Genomic DNA, 12,268 nt, shown 5'->3' on the forward strand with positions numbered 1-12,268 from the left:
AATTTTTCGAAATTCCGCATTGTTTTCAATTTATTTTCATTTCAATGTCAAGCTCTTAAAATTAATCAGAAATATATTTTTTTAAGAGCTTGACATTGAAATGGAAATAACTTGAAAACAACGCAGAATTTCGAAAAACTTTATTCGTAATAATTTGTAAGGAATGAAATTATCTACAAAGAAGTTTCTGTAATATTTTTTGATAAGACTGATAGTTTCGCCGGAAAAGTAAAAAAATCTTAAAATTTACTATAAATTTGACTTGAAGCTTAAATCACTTTTGAACAGTGGGATTTATCAAAAAATGATAAGAGACTTTTTTTGTAGAGCGTTCAATTTCCTACAAAAACGTTTATTGTGCATAAAAATCCATTAATTGGTTTATGAGCTGGAAAATTCTAAAAAAAAAAAATTTTTCTTCCTAGTTATTTAAATGGAAAATAGAAAAATGGATTGAGGCAAACCTTAATATCATTATTAAGAGCTCGGAATGCTACTAAAATTTTTATTTTTAGTTATACTGTCAATTTTTGGATACCATAAAAAAACCAAAAAATTGTTTTTTTTTTTTTAAACACCCTAATATATATATTTGCTCCGAGCATCCCCTCGACAATTAAGGCTAAGGGATGATATCTAAGGTTGTAAATCGAAAAGTAGTTGCATACACTGTAAAAAATCCGGAATGAATCCGGAGTGAATCCGGAGTGAAATTAAATCCGAATTCACTCCGTATTCACTCCGCCACTCGGAGTACCGGAGTTTGAAAAAAATCACTCCGCATGCGGAGTGAATTGGGAGTTTTTTTTTAGCGGAGTGATCTCGGAGTGACGCGGATTTTATTTCACTCCCAATTCACTCCGGTCCGGAGTTTTAATACTTAAATAAAATTATATTCATTTATATTAAACTGCTAAACAATGAGTGTGTGTGTGCGTGTGCAAGTGTGTGTTTGCGTGCATGTGTGTGTTTGGGTGTGTGCAGGTGTTTGTGTGCGTATGTGCAAATGTGTGCATGTGTGCAAATTTGTGCGTATGTGCAAATGTGTGCATGTGTGCAAATTTGTAAGTGTGTGCAAATGTGTGCGTGTGTGAAAATGTGTGCGTGCGTGTGTGTGCGAGTGCGCGTGCGTGCCTAAATATGTATGTGCATATGTGTGTGCATATCAGCTGATCAATAATGTAATACGCGAATTTTTACTTATATTTTATTATGTGGAGTTATATTTTATTAATAATATTTTCAAAACTCCGCTCCGGAGTGAATTTCACTCCGGAGGGATTAAATTAATAAAAAATTATCTACTCCGCGAAAACTCCCCTGCGGAGTGAATTTCACTCCGAGGGGAGTGAATAATTAAAAATTCATTCACTCCGCATTCACTCCGCATTCACTCCGGATTTAATCCGCATTCACTCCGCGAATTTTTTACAGTGTACATTTAATATATTAAGTAATTAGAACAATTACATGCAATAAAACATAACCCTAAAATCAGGTCCGCAAAAGCCCCGTATGATATACATACATAAATATATATATGCAATTACATATATATATTTATGTATAAATGCATAATAAAATTTATAGTTAGCAATGAAAATTAATGAAAATAATATTTTTGGAGGCTAATGACAAGTAATTATTTATTTTATCATCAAACGAATTACAAATTATTAATTACACATTGTATAATTTTTATTGATCCAACGCTTCACAAAGAGAATAAATTTGTAAAAGTCCAGCTGTACCCAGATAATGCAAAGATGCCTTCATTCCGTCCAATTCTTGTATTGATGGGAAACACATCTTTTCCTCTTTATACTCTTCGCACTTCCCACTGCAACAGTCCTCATTTTCTTCACACTACATTAAAAAAATTAATGTATTTATTCATAAATAATAATTAAGTGATAATTTTATACAGTAAAAATATTAAAGTTACATCTTTGCCAGTGTCGTCACACTCTTGAGCGCAAATATTGACGACCAACATAGATACCAGCATTAAAATAATAAACTTGGACATCTTTGAATTTATTTATTTAATTAACAAACTGCAAGTAATTAATTCAAATAAAGAAGTTTACTATTTATATTTTAGTATTCATATTTTTACTTACGAATTTTGTTAGAAGGGATCGATGTCTTCTTGTATTACTAATAAATTTCTGCTTCTCTGTACCTCTACTTCCCCTTTTTTTTCAAAATTTAAATGGTAATTTATCAAGCTTATTATATATAATTATTTTAATTGTTCTAATCGATAATTATTATGCAAACGTCATCGACAACCTTGTGGTAATTCCCTAATTTTTTTTTCCTTCTATGCATAAAACACAAATTTAATATTTTACATAAATTTATTTTTACTGAAAGTTTATAACAATTATTTCAGCTCAAATCTTTTGAACAGATGAATTTATCAAAAAATGATAAAAGATTTTTTTTAGAGCATTCAAATTTCTACACAGAAAAAAATAATTTCTGGGCGCAAGAATTTTTTTGTATTATAAATTGAACACAATAATTTTCGTGGGACAAGAAAAAATTTATTGACTCGAAAAGTTTTTTCTTGCTCTGAGAAAATTCATTCTCGCCGTAAGAAAATTTCTGTTTTCAATTCGTAATGCAAAAAATTTTATGGGCTGGGAAAAAATTTTCTTGGGGCATGAGGGAGTGAGGTATAAAATTTCAAACTTTAAATAATATTTTTTCATTGTTATTTGAATAAAAAGTAGAAAATTATGATTCGCGTCCTCTAAATATCAACTCATATTTGTACAGGAACTTTATTTTGGACTGGAAAAAATTTCTCAGCGCAATAATTTTTTTCTCGCCCTAAACAAATTTTTGATTTTAGTAAAAAATGGAAAAAATTTATCAGGACAAATGAAAATTTTTTTGGGGCGAGTAAAAATTTATTGCGCCAAGAAATCCTTTTTTTCTGTATACATTCAAAATTTGTATGAAAAATCGAGACGTCACTTGAAATTTAAATTATTTTTTAAAAATAATGAAAGTGGCCCAAGTTGCCTCATAGAATATTTTGTCTCGTAATACAATTTTTAAGGAAAATTTTTAGGAAAATTTTGTCCCAATTTTTGCTACTGACGTAAAGACTATTAGCCGCTCGTTTAAAGTATAAATTAGAGTAGGACTTGGCATCACGAGCCATAGGCGAGTGCTACACGGAAAGAAAATTATGGCAGCGGTTCCCATAATTTTGTGAAATTTTTTCCTATACCATAATAGGAATTACGACCAAAAATTATGGGAGCGGTTCCTATAATTATAGGAATGTTTCCCATAATTATAGGAATAGTTCCTATAATTATGGGAATGATACCCATAACACTATAGGAATAGTTCCTATAATTATAGGAATGGTTCCTATAATTTATAGGAATACTTTCTATAATATAATGGGAATCATTCCTATAATATTATGGGAACTATTCCCATAATATTATGGGAATGATTCCCATAATGCAATTGGAATGGTTTCTATACCATTATGGGAATCATTCCCATAATATTATGGGAATAGTTCCCATATTATTATAGGAACCATTCCTATAATATTATGGGAATGGTTCCCATATTATCATGAAAAAATTATTTAAAAGAAGTGTGGTAATCACTTCTACAATACACAGAAATATTATTAAACATAAAAACAAAAATTCAAACATTGAAAAAAAAAATCGTATTTGGCAAAAAAACATTAAAATTTTTAACAAGAATTTTTTGTCAGCACAAAACATTCAAGAAAATTCAAATTTTGGGAAATTTCTACACTATTGTGCAAAAAAAAATTTTTATGATATTATAGGGATGGTTCCCATAACATTATGGGAATAGTTCCCATAATATTATAGGAATAGTTCCTATACCAATATGGGAACCATTCCCATAATAGTATGGGAATGATTCCCATACCATTATGGGAATGGTTCCCATACCATTATGGGAATGGTTCCCATAATATATGGGAACCATCCCTATAGTAGTATAGGTACTATTCCCATACTATTATGGGAACCATTCCCATAATGCATAGCAATACTTCCCATAATTTTCTTTCCGTGTACCAGCATGTGAAACTTCATATATATATGTATAATAAAATTGATAGTTAGCAATAAAAATGAACTAAAATAATATTTTTGGAGGCTGATGACAAGTAATTATTTATTTTATCATCAAACGAATTATAAATTATTAATTACACATTGTATAATTTTTATTTATCCATCGATTTACAAAAACCATAAATTCTTGCAATTCCATCTTTACCCATATAAGGCAAAGATGCCTTCAGTTGTTCCACTTCTTGTTCTGATGGGAAACAATTCTTTGCCCCTTGAAACTCTTTGCACTTCTTACTGCAACACTCGTCACTGTCTTCACACTACATTAAAAAAATTAATGAATTTATTCATAAATAATAATTAAGTTATATTGCTATACAGTAAAAATATTAAAGTTACATATTTGCCAGTTTCTCCACACTCTTGAGCGCAAATATTGACGACCAACATAGATACCAGCATTAAAATAATAAACTTGGACATCTTTGAATTTATTTATTTAATTAACAAACTGCAATTAATTAATTCAAATAAAAAAAGTTTACGATTTATATTTAAGTATTCATATTTTTACTTACGAATTTTGTTAGAAGGGATCGATGTCTTCTTGTATTACTAATGAATTTCTGCTTCTCTGTACCTCTACCCCTTTTTATTCAAAATTTAAATGGTTATTTATCAAGCTTATTATATTAATTATTTTAATTGTTCTAATCGATAATCGTTATGCAAACGTCATCGACAACCTTGTGGCAATTGTCTAAATTTTTTTTCCTCCAATAGATAAAATGCATATTTAATATTTTACATAAATTTATTTTTACTGAAAGTTTATAACAATTATTTCAGCCCAAATCTTTTGAACAGATGAATTTATCAAAAAATAATAAGAGATTTTTTTTAGAGCATTCAAATTCCTAAAAAATATTTTCTGAGATCTGTACAATGAGCCATGGCTGAGGTATAAAATTTCAAACTTTAAATAATTTTTTTCCACTATTTTTTCCTCTAAATATCAACTCATATTTGTACAGGAACTTTATTTTGGACTGGAAAAAATTTCTTAGCGCAATAATTTTTTTCACGCTCTAAAAAAATTTTTGATTTTAGTAAAAAATGGAAAAAATTTATCAGGACAAGTAAAAATTTTTTTGGAGCGAGTAAAAATTTATTGCGCCAAGAAATCTTTTTTTTCTGCATACATTCAAAATTTGTATGAAAAATCGAGACGTCACTTGAAATTTAAATTATTTTTTAAAAATAATGAAAGTGGCCCAAGTCGCCTCATAGAATATTTTGTCTCGTAATACAATTTTTAAGGGAAATTTTTCGGAAAATTTTGTCCCAACTTTTGCTACTGACGTAAAGTCTATTAGCCGCTCTTTTAAATTATTAAATCTAGTAGGACTTGGCATCACGAGCCATAGGCGAGTGCTACCAGCATGTGAAACTTCATATATCTATGTATAATAAAATTGATAGTTAGCAATAAAAATGAACTAAAATAATATTTTTGGAGGCTGATGACAAATAATTATTTATTTTATCATCAAACGAATTACAAATTATTAATTACACATTGTATAATTTTTAATCATCCATCGATTTACAAAAAGCATGAATTTTTAAAACTGCATCTTTACCCATATAAGGCAAAGATGCCTTCATTGCTTCCATTTCTTGTTCTGATGGGAAACAATACTTTGCCCCTTGATACTCTTCGCACTTCTCACTGCAACACGCGTCATTTTCTTCACACTACATTGAAAAAATTAATGTATTTATTCATAAATAATAATTAGGGGAGGGTGGGGCAGAGCGGCCCCCCTAAGCGAATTATTATTTTTTGTGGCTTTCAACCATAAGATCACTTTACTTTTGTCCTATTTCGAACAAATTTATGGACATTTTGCCAAAATTCTGAAAAAATTTTTTTTTTTTTTGTGGGGCAGAGCGGCCCCCTTTCAAAAAGTGATAAAAAAAATTTTTTTTTTCGTTTTTTTTTTTTTAAATTGTTTTCATCATTAAGAATGTATTTCTTTCTCTTGACAACTATTTTTGGTTTTATATTACTCGAAAAAAATTTTTTAAAGCGTAAAAAATCGTTCACTTTCGATTACCTTAATTACTAATTGTTATTTAACAAAAAAAAACATCAATTCTATAATTTTACTTTATTTCAAAAATTTATCTACTAAAAAAAAAAATTTAATTTTTATAAATTTTTAGTGACCAAATTTGCCTCTTACATAGAGAAACGGCCGAAAAATATGAAAAAATAATTTTTTCGGAAGTTTTGGCTGGTCCATTTTGCCCCAGGTGTTATGCGTAGGGCTAGAAATGTGGAATTATAACAATTTTTTTTTAATTTGACGATAAAAATATGAAAAAATCACTTTTTCAAAATTTTGGGTTTGTCCATTTTGCCCCAAATGTCATGCGTAGGGGTAAAAATGCGCAAAGATATCGGATTGATAGTAATTAGTCGAAAAAAAAAAAATTTTTTTTTTGGTCAAAATTTCAGGGGGGCCGCTCTGCCCCATGGGGGCCGCTCTGCCCCACCCTCCCCTAAGTTATATTGCTATACAGTAAAAATATTAAAGTTACATTTCTGCCAGTTTGTAAACACTTTTCAGCACAAATATTTACGATCAACATATATACCAGCATTAAAATGATAAATTTGGACATCTTTGATTTTATTTATTTAATTAACAAACTGCAATTAATTAATTAAAATAAAAAAATTTTACGATTTATATTTTAGTATTCATATTTTTACTTACGATTTTCGTTAGAAGCGATCGATGTCTCCTTGTATTACTAATAAATTTCTGCTTCTCTGCACCTCAACTTCCCGTTTTTATTCAAAATTTAAACGGTTATTTATCAAGCTTATTATATTTAATTATTTTAATTGTTCTAATCGATGATTGTTATGCAAACGTCATCGACAACCTTGAGGTAATTCCCTAATTTTTTTCCCCTCCAATAGATAAAACGTATATTTAATATTTTAAATAAATTTATTTTTACGGAAAATTTCTATCAATAATTTTTCAAATTTTTTTTTTATAAAAATTTTACACCCCGCTCTTTACCTTTTTTGTAAAAATTTTGAAATGGAAGCTCATTAAATTTTATTTGAGTACACAGAAAAAAAAAATTTCTTAGCACAAAAAAAATTTTTCATTATTAATTGAAAACAATAATTTTCTCGACTTAGAAAATTTCCCCTGCCGCAATTGCGGCAAATTTCTTAAGAAATTTTTCTTGCCCAAAAAACTTTGCTTTTAACTCATTATGCAAAAAATTTTTTAGGGCAGGTAAAAATTTTTTGCGCCAAGAAATCGTTTGTTTCTATGCATGAATTGGCATCACGAGCCAAAGGTCAGCGCTGCCAACACTCGCAGCTTAAGAGTTTATTGCTATCAGATGTGGATTTTAACGGGAATTAGGTTGTAATAAAAAAAAAAAGTTATCAGTGATCATAAATTTCATTTATTTATGACTTAAATTTGATAATTAATAATTAGGAATTATTAATCATACATTTTATAATTAATAATCAAGTAGATTGAAGCATTGCTGCCATTTCCTTCTTAACTTTTTCAATTTCTTCATCTGTTGCCAAACAACTTTTGTCCCCGTGAAATTCTGAACATTTTCCATTGCAACACTGTTCATCTTCCTCACACTAAAGTCGCAAAAAAAAATAAATATATAAATTCATAAATAATAAACAAATAAAATATTCAACTCACAGTATCCCCAGTTTTTAAACAGTCTTCAGCGCAAATCTTTACGACCAACAGAGATACTAGCATCAAAATAATAAACTTGGCCATCTTGGATTTTATTTATTTGATTGACAAACTGAAAATTTTACTTACGAACTTTGTTAGAAGTATCTGATGTATTTCACTTTAATTGTTAAACTTCTACTGCTTTGCAAACAAAAACATTTTTTTATTTATCGGAATAATTATACTTAATTATTTTAATTTCTCATATCGATAATTGTTACGTGGACTAGTGATAACCTTGCAGTAGTTTAGTTAAATATTTTTTTTTCTTTTAAATTTTAATACTAGACTTAAATAATATTTTAAATAAATTAATTCATTAAATGAACAATTAAGAGATTTTAGAAATTTTTTTTCCTTCAATTTAATATTTTATTGATTTGTCGGGCTACAAAAAATTTTTTTTCTGGTTTTAATTGCTGCCATATTTTAATTCCATACATTGGACGAATTTTTAATAAAAAAAAAATTTTTCTTACAGCAAATATCAAACTTTTCTTATTTCTTAGCCCCATCTTACCCCAAATACTTGAAATCTCTTAAAAATCCTTAATAATTACAAAATAAATAAAAAAATTCCGTGTCCATTTTGCTCCAAATTTGTAACCCTCCAGAATTGACTAAATTTTTTTTCATCAATTTTTTGAAAATTTTCCCATAATACCGACAATATTTTTATTCAAATTTTTTTAAAAATTTAAAGTAAACGAAAATTTAATATCGAGCCTTGGAAACTCGATCATTTTTATGCGATCCATTTTTTATTAAAAATAAATTTTTATAAAAAAAAATTTTGATAAATTATTGATAGAAATTTTCAGTAAAAATAAATTTAATTAAAATATTAAATATGCGTTTTATCTATTGGAGAAAAAAAAGTTTTAGAAAATTTCCACAAGGTTGTCGATGACGTTTACATAACAATTATCGATACGAACAATTAAAATTATTTTTTATTACAACCTAATTCCCGTTAAAATCTACATCTGATAACAATAAACTCTTAAACTGCGAGTGTTGGCAGCGCTGACCTTTGGCTCGTAATGCCAATTCATGCACCAAAACAAGCGATTTCTTGGCGCAAAAAATTTTTACCTGCCCTAAGAAATTTTCTGAATTCTGGGTTAAAAACAAAAATTTTTTCAGGCGTAAAAAAATTTCTTACGCCAGGGAAATTTTTCTAATCTTGAGAAAATTTTTGTTTTCAATTTATAATGAGAAAGTTTTCTTGAGCCAAAACCTTTACAAAAAAGGTAAAGAGCGGGGCGTAAAATTTTTATAAAAAAGGATTTTGAAAAATAATTGATAGAAATTTTCCGTAAAAATAAATTTAATTAAAATATTAAATATAAGTTTTATACATTGGAGAAAAAAAATTTTTAGAAAATTTCCACAAGGTTGTCGATGACGTTTGCATAACAATTATCGATTAGAACAATTAAGATAATTATATATAATAAGCTTGATAAATAACCATTTAAATTTTGAACAAAAAGGGGAAGTTGAGATACAGAGAAGCAGAAATTCATTAATAATATAAAAAGACATCGATCGCTTCTAACAAAATTCGTAAGTAAAAATATGAATGCTAATATATATATAGAAAACTCATTTTATTTGAATTAATTACTTGCAGTTTGTTAATTAAATAAATAAATTCAAAGATGTCCAAGTTTATTATTTTACTGTTGGTAACTATGTTCGCTGTCAATATTTACGCTGATGATGAAAAGACGTGTTCTGATCCTGGCGATGATGTAATTTCAATATTTTTGCTAACTAATATTGTAACTTATTTATTATTTATGAATAAACACATTTTTTTAAATTGCAGTGTGACAAAAATGAGGAGTGTTGCAGTGGGGTGTGTGATGTGTATTATGGCATAAAGCAATGTTACCCAACACTAGAAGAAATGGATCAATATACTAAATAAATCAATTCATTCAATGAACAATTACGAAATTTATGAAATTATTTTTTCCTTAAATTTAATATTTTATTTATTTGTCGGGCTACAAAAAAATTTTTTTTCTGGTTTTAATTGCTGTCATATTTAAATTTCATATAATGGGCGAATTTTTAATTAAAAAAAAATTTTCTCACATCAGATATGAAATTTTTTTTATTTCATAGCCCCATCTTACCCCAAGTACTTGATATTTCTTAAAAATCCTTATAATTACCCCGTATGAAAAAACAATATATGGTTAAAATATATATAATCATATATGTTTGCAACAAAAAAATATACGACATATTATATTGTATATTATAAAAAATCATATAGAGATTTCGGCCGATTTAATATAAAATTATATACAGTAGTAAATATATGTATTCCATATATGTAACTTATATGTTTTTTATATTAAGCTACATATACATTTACATTTGCCTTATAATATATTGTATTGATATATTGATATATCCTTTCATATTCAAAAAATATAAAATTTTTGTATGAAATGAAATATATGGTAGCATATAATTTATATTATACATGGCACCATATATTTTCTTTGTTATATTTAAGCATATATTTTATTCGGTGTATATATATGTATATGGGTATATATATTCGCATCAAATTAACTAATTTTGAAAATTTTAACTGCAATTTAAAGAGTATATTAAAATTTAGATCTAATTTAATTGGAGTTGGACATACGAATAAGAAACTTTTTTTTTCCATACACAATATAAATATATGTTTTTATATATGATCAGAATATATATTTCGAATAAGATAGAAATATATATTTTTATGTATGATAAAAATATAGTTTTCGTATATGACAAGAATATATATTTTCATATATGATAAAAATATATTTTTTGTATATGATTGACATATATTTTATATATGCTAAACATATACGGACTAGTATATGGTGAATATTCTATTTTTTAATATAAAAAAATATATCAGAAAATATAGGTAAATTGGCCACATATATTTTCTGATATTTATCATATATTTTTACATATATGTTATTTTCATACGGGACAAAAAAAAACCAAAAATTCAGTATCTATTTTTCCCCAAATTTGTATCACTCCAGAATTGAGTAAATTTTTTTTCATCAATTTTTTGAATATTTTCCCTAATAATGAAAATATTTTTATTCAAATTTTCAAAAATTTGAAACGACCAAAAATTAAATATTGAGCTTTGGAAAGTCGATCATTTTTATGCGACCCATTATTACCCCTTTTAAAAATTAACTTAAATAAATTCGCGCAATTAAATAATTATCGTTAATTAACTCAAAAATTTTTGCAAACAAAAAAAAATAAATTTTGCACCTTGCAATAATAGCAGCCTCCAAATTCGTCTTCCAACATTTCAACCCGTAGCTTTTAAATAAAAAAAAAAAAAACATCCGCCGGTCCTGTAATCTGTAACATTTAAGAAAAAAGTAAACTCCCTATTTCTCATTAGTAGACTAACCAAAAGCCTCAGCTCTAAGAGACACGTAATAAAAATATAACGGACCCGTCTCAAAACTGGGAACTGCTCACTGAACCCCGGATCTAGAGCTAGAGCCTTTCTATTATTTTTTATCCCTCTGAAAATAAAAAAGCAAAGCATCTTTTGTGGGCTTAAAACTACATGTGAACACTGTCATTTTGACCTCAGCTGTTGCAGAATAGCCGGTTAAATTTTATGAAATTCTAGCGAAATATTTTTTACTAAATTGCGAGCACTATTTTTTTTTTTTTTTTTTTTTTTTTCCCTAGTGTTGGTAGCGGCGGAATCATTCCCTCGACTTCTAACCCTGTCTATCCCTAATTAAGGTAAAAAAAAAAAAAAAAAAAAAAATATATATAATAATATGAGGTACAAGTTGATTTGATAGTTATTTTCTAAAATAGAGGTATCACGCTACAATATCTACGATTATCGTTTTGGCTGTTCTATTCACGAACTTTAATGTCTCACATATGCCACCACTAGACAAAACTGCCGATAATTCTACGAAAAACCAGAATAAATAATAACAAAACATTTATCGTATAATTTATAAATTTATTGGGCAAAATGTTTGGAATTATATAATAATAAGATCGATTATCTGTCTCATTAGTGGATTTTTTGAAGATCGAGTGTACAGATCTTATTTTATGTTTGCTATTATCATTATTTTTTCGAGAAGAACCAGTGGAATTATCTACGATCGGGGATATTTAAGCTAATGTGCTCATATTTAATAGACGAACTATTAAATCTATCAAAGGAGGGATTTTTGATTTATAACCAAATTAGCGGTCGGATAGGGGGATTATATATTTATGGGATTTTTTTAAATATTATTTTGCTAGTCAGGAATAATGACACCAATTTTTCAATTTATTCGGTTCTGA

At 27.5% G+C, this 12,268-nt stretch overlaps 5 long non-coding RNA genes across 5 annotated transcripts in view; 2 read left to right on the top strand and 3 right to left on the bottom strand.

Annotated features, from left to right (window-relative positions):
• Nucleotides 1-12,268, top strand: part of LOC130674763 (uncharacterized) — a 43,945-nt gene that overhangs the window by 15,890 nt on the left and 15,787 nt on the right. The window lies entirely within an intron of this gene.
• On the bottom strand, nucleotides 1,619-2,230 carry LOC130674768 (uncharacterized). The gene is made up of 3 exons (XR_008991121.1): nucleotides 2,124-2,230; nucleotides 1,946-2,057; nucleotides 1,619-1,866 (listed from the first exon to the last, which is right to left on the bottom strand). It is a non-coding gene; the product is annotated as an uncharacterized LOC130674768 (long non-coding RNA).
• On the bottom strand, nucleotides 4,174-6,961 carry LOC130674767 (uncharacterized). Its single transcript, XR_008991120.1, has 5 exons — nucleotides 6,881-6,961; nucleotides 6,702-6,813; nucleotides 4,673-5,852; nucleotides 4,494-4,605; nucleotides 4,174-4,414 (listed from the first exon to the last, which is right to left on the bottom strand). It is a non-coding gene; the product is annotated as an uncharacterized LOC130674767 (long non-coding RNA).
• Nucleotides 7,580-9,389, bottom strand: LOC130674766 (uncharacterized). Its single transcript, XR_008991119.1, has 3 exons — nucleotides 9,375-9,389; nucleotides 7,859-8,038; nucleotides 7,580-7,791 (listed from the first exon to the last, which is right to left on the bottom strand). It is a non-coding gene; the product is annotated as an uncharacterized LOC130674766 (long non-coding RNA).
• LOC130674770 (uncharacterized) lies at nucleotides 9,334-10,043 on the top strand. The gene is made up of 3 exons (XR_008991123.1): nucleotides 9,334-9,469; nucleotides 9,537-9,657; nucleotides 9,735-10,043. It is a non-coding gene; the product is annotated as an uncharacterized LOC130674770 (long non-coding RNA).

Source organism: Microplitis mediator, chromosome 9 (genome assembly GCF_029852145.1).
Source record: "Microplitis mediator isolate UGA2020A chromosome 9, iyMicMedi2.1, whole genome shotgun sequence".
NCBI lineage: Eukaryota > Metazoa > Arthropoda > Insecta > Hymenoptera > Braconidae > Microplitis > Microplitis mediator.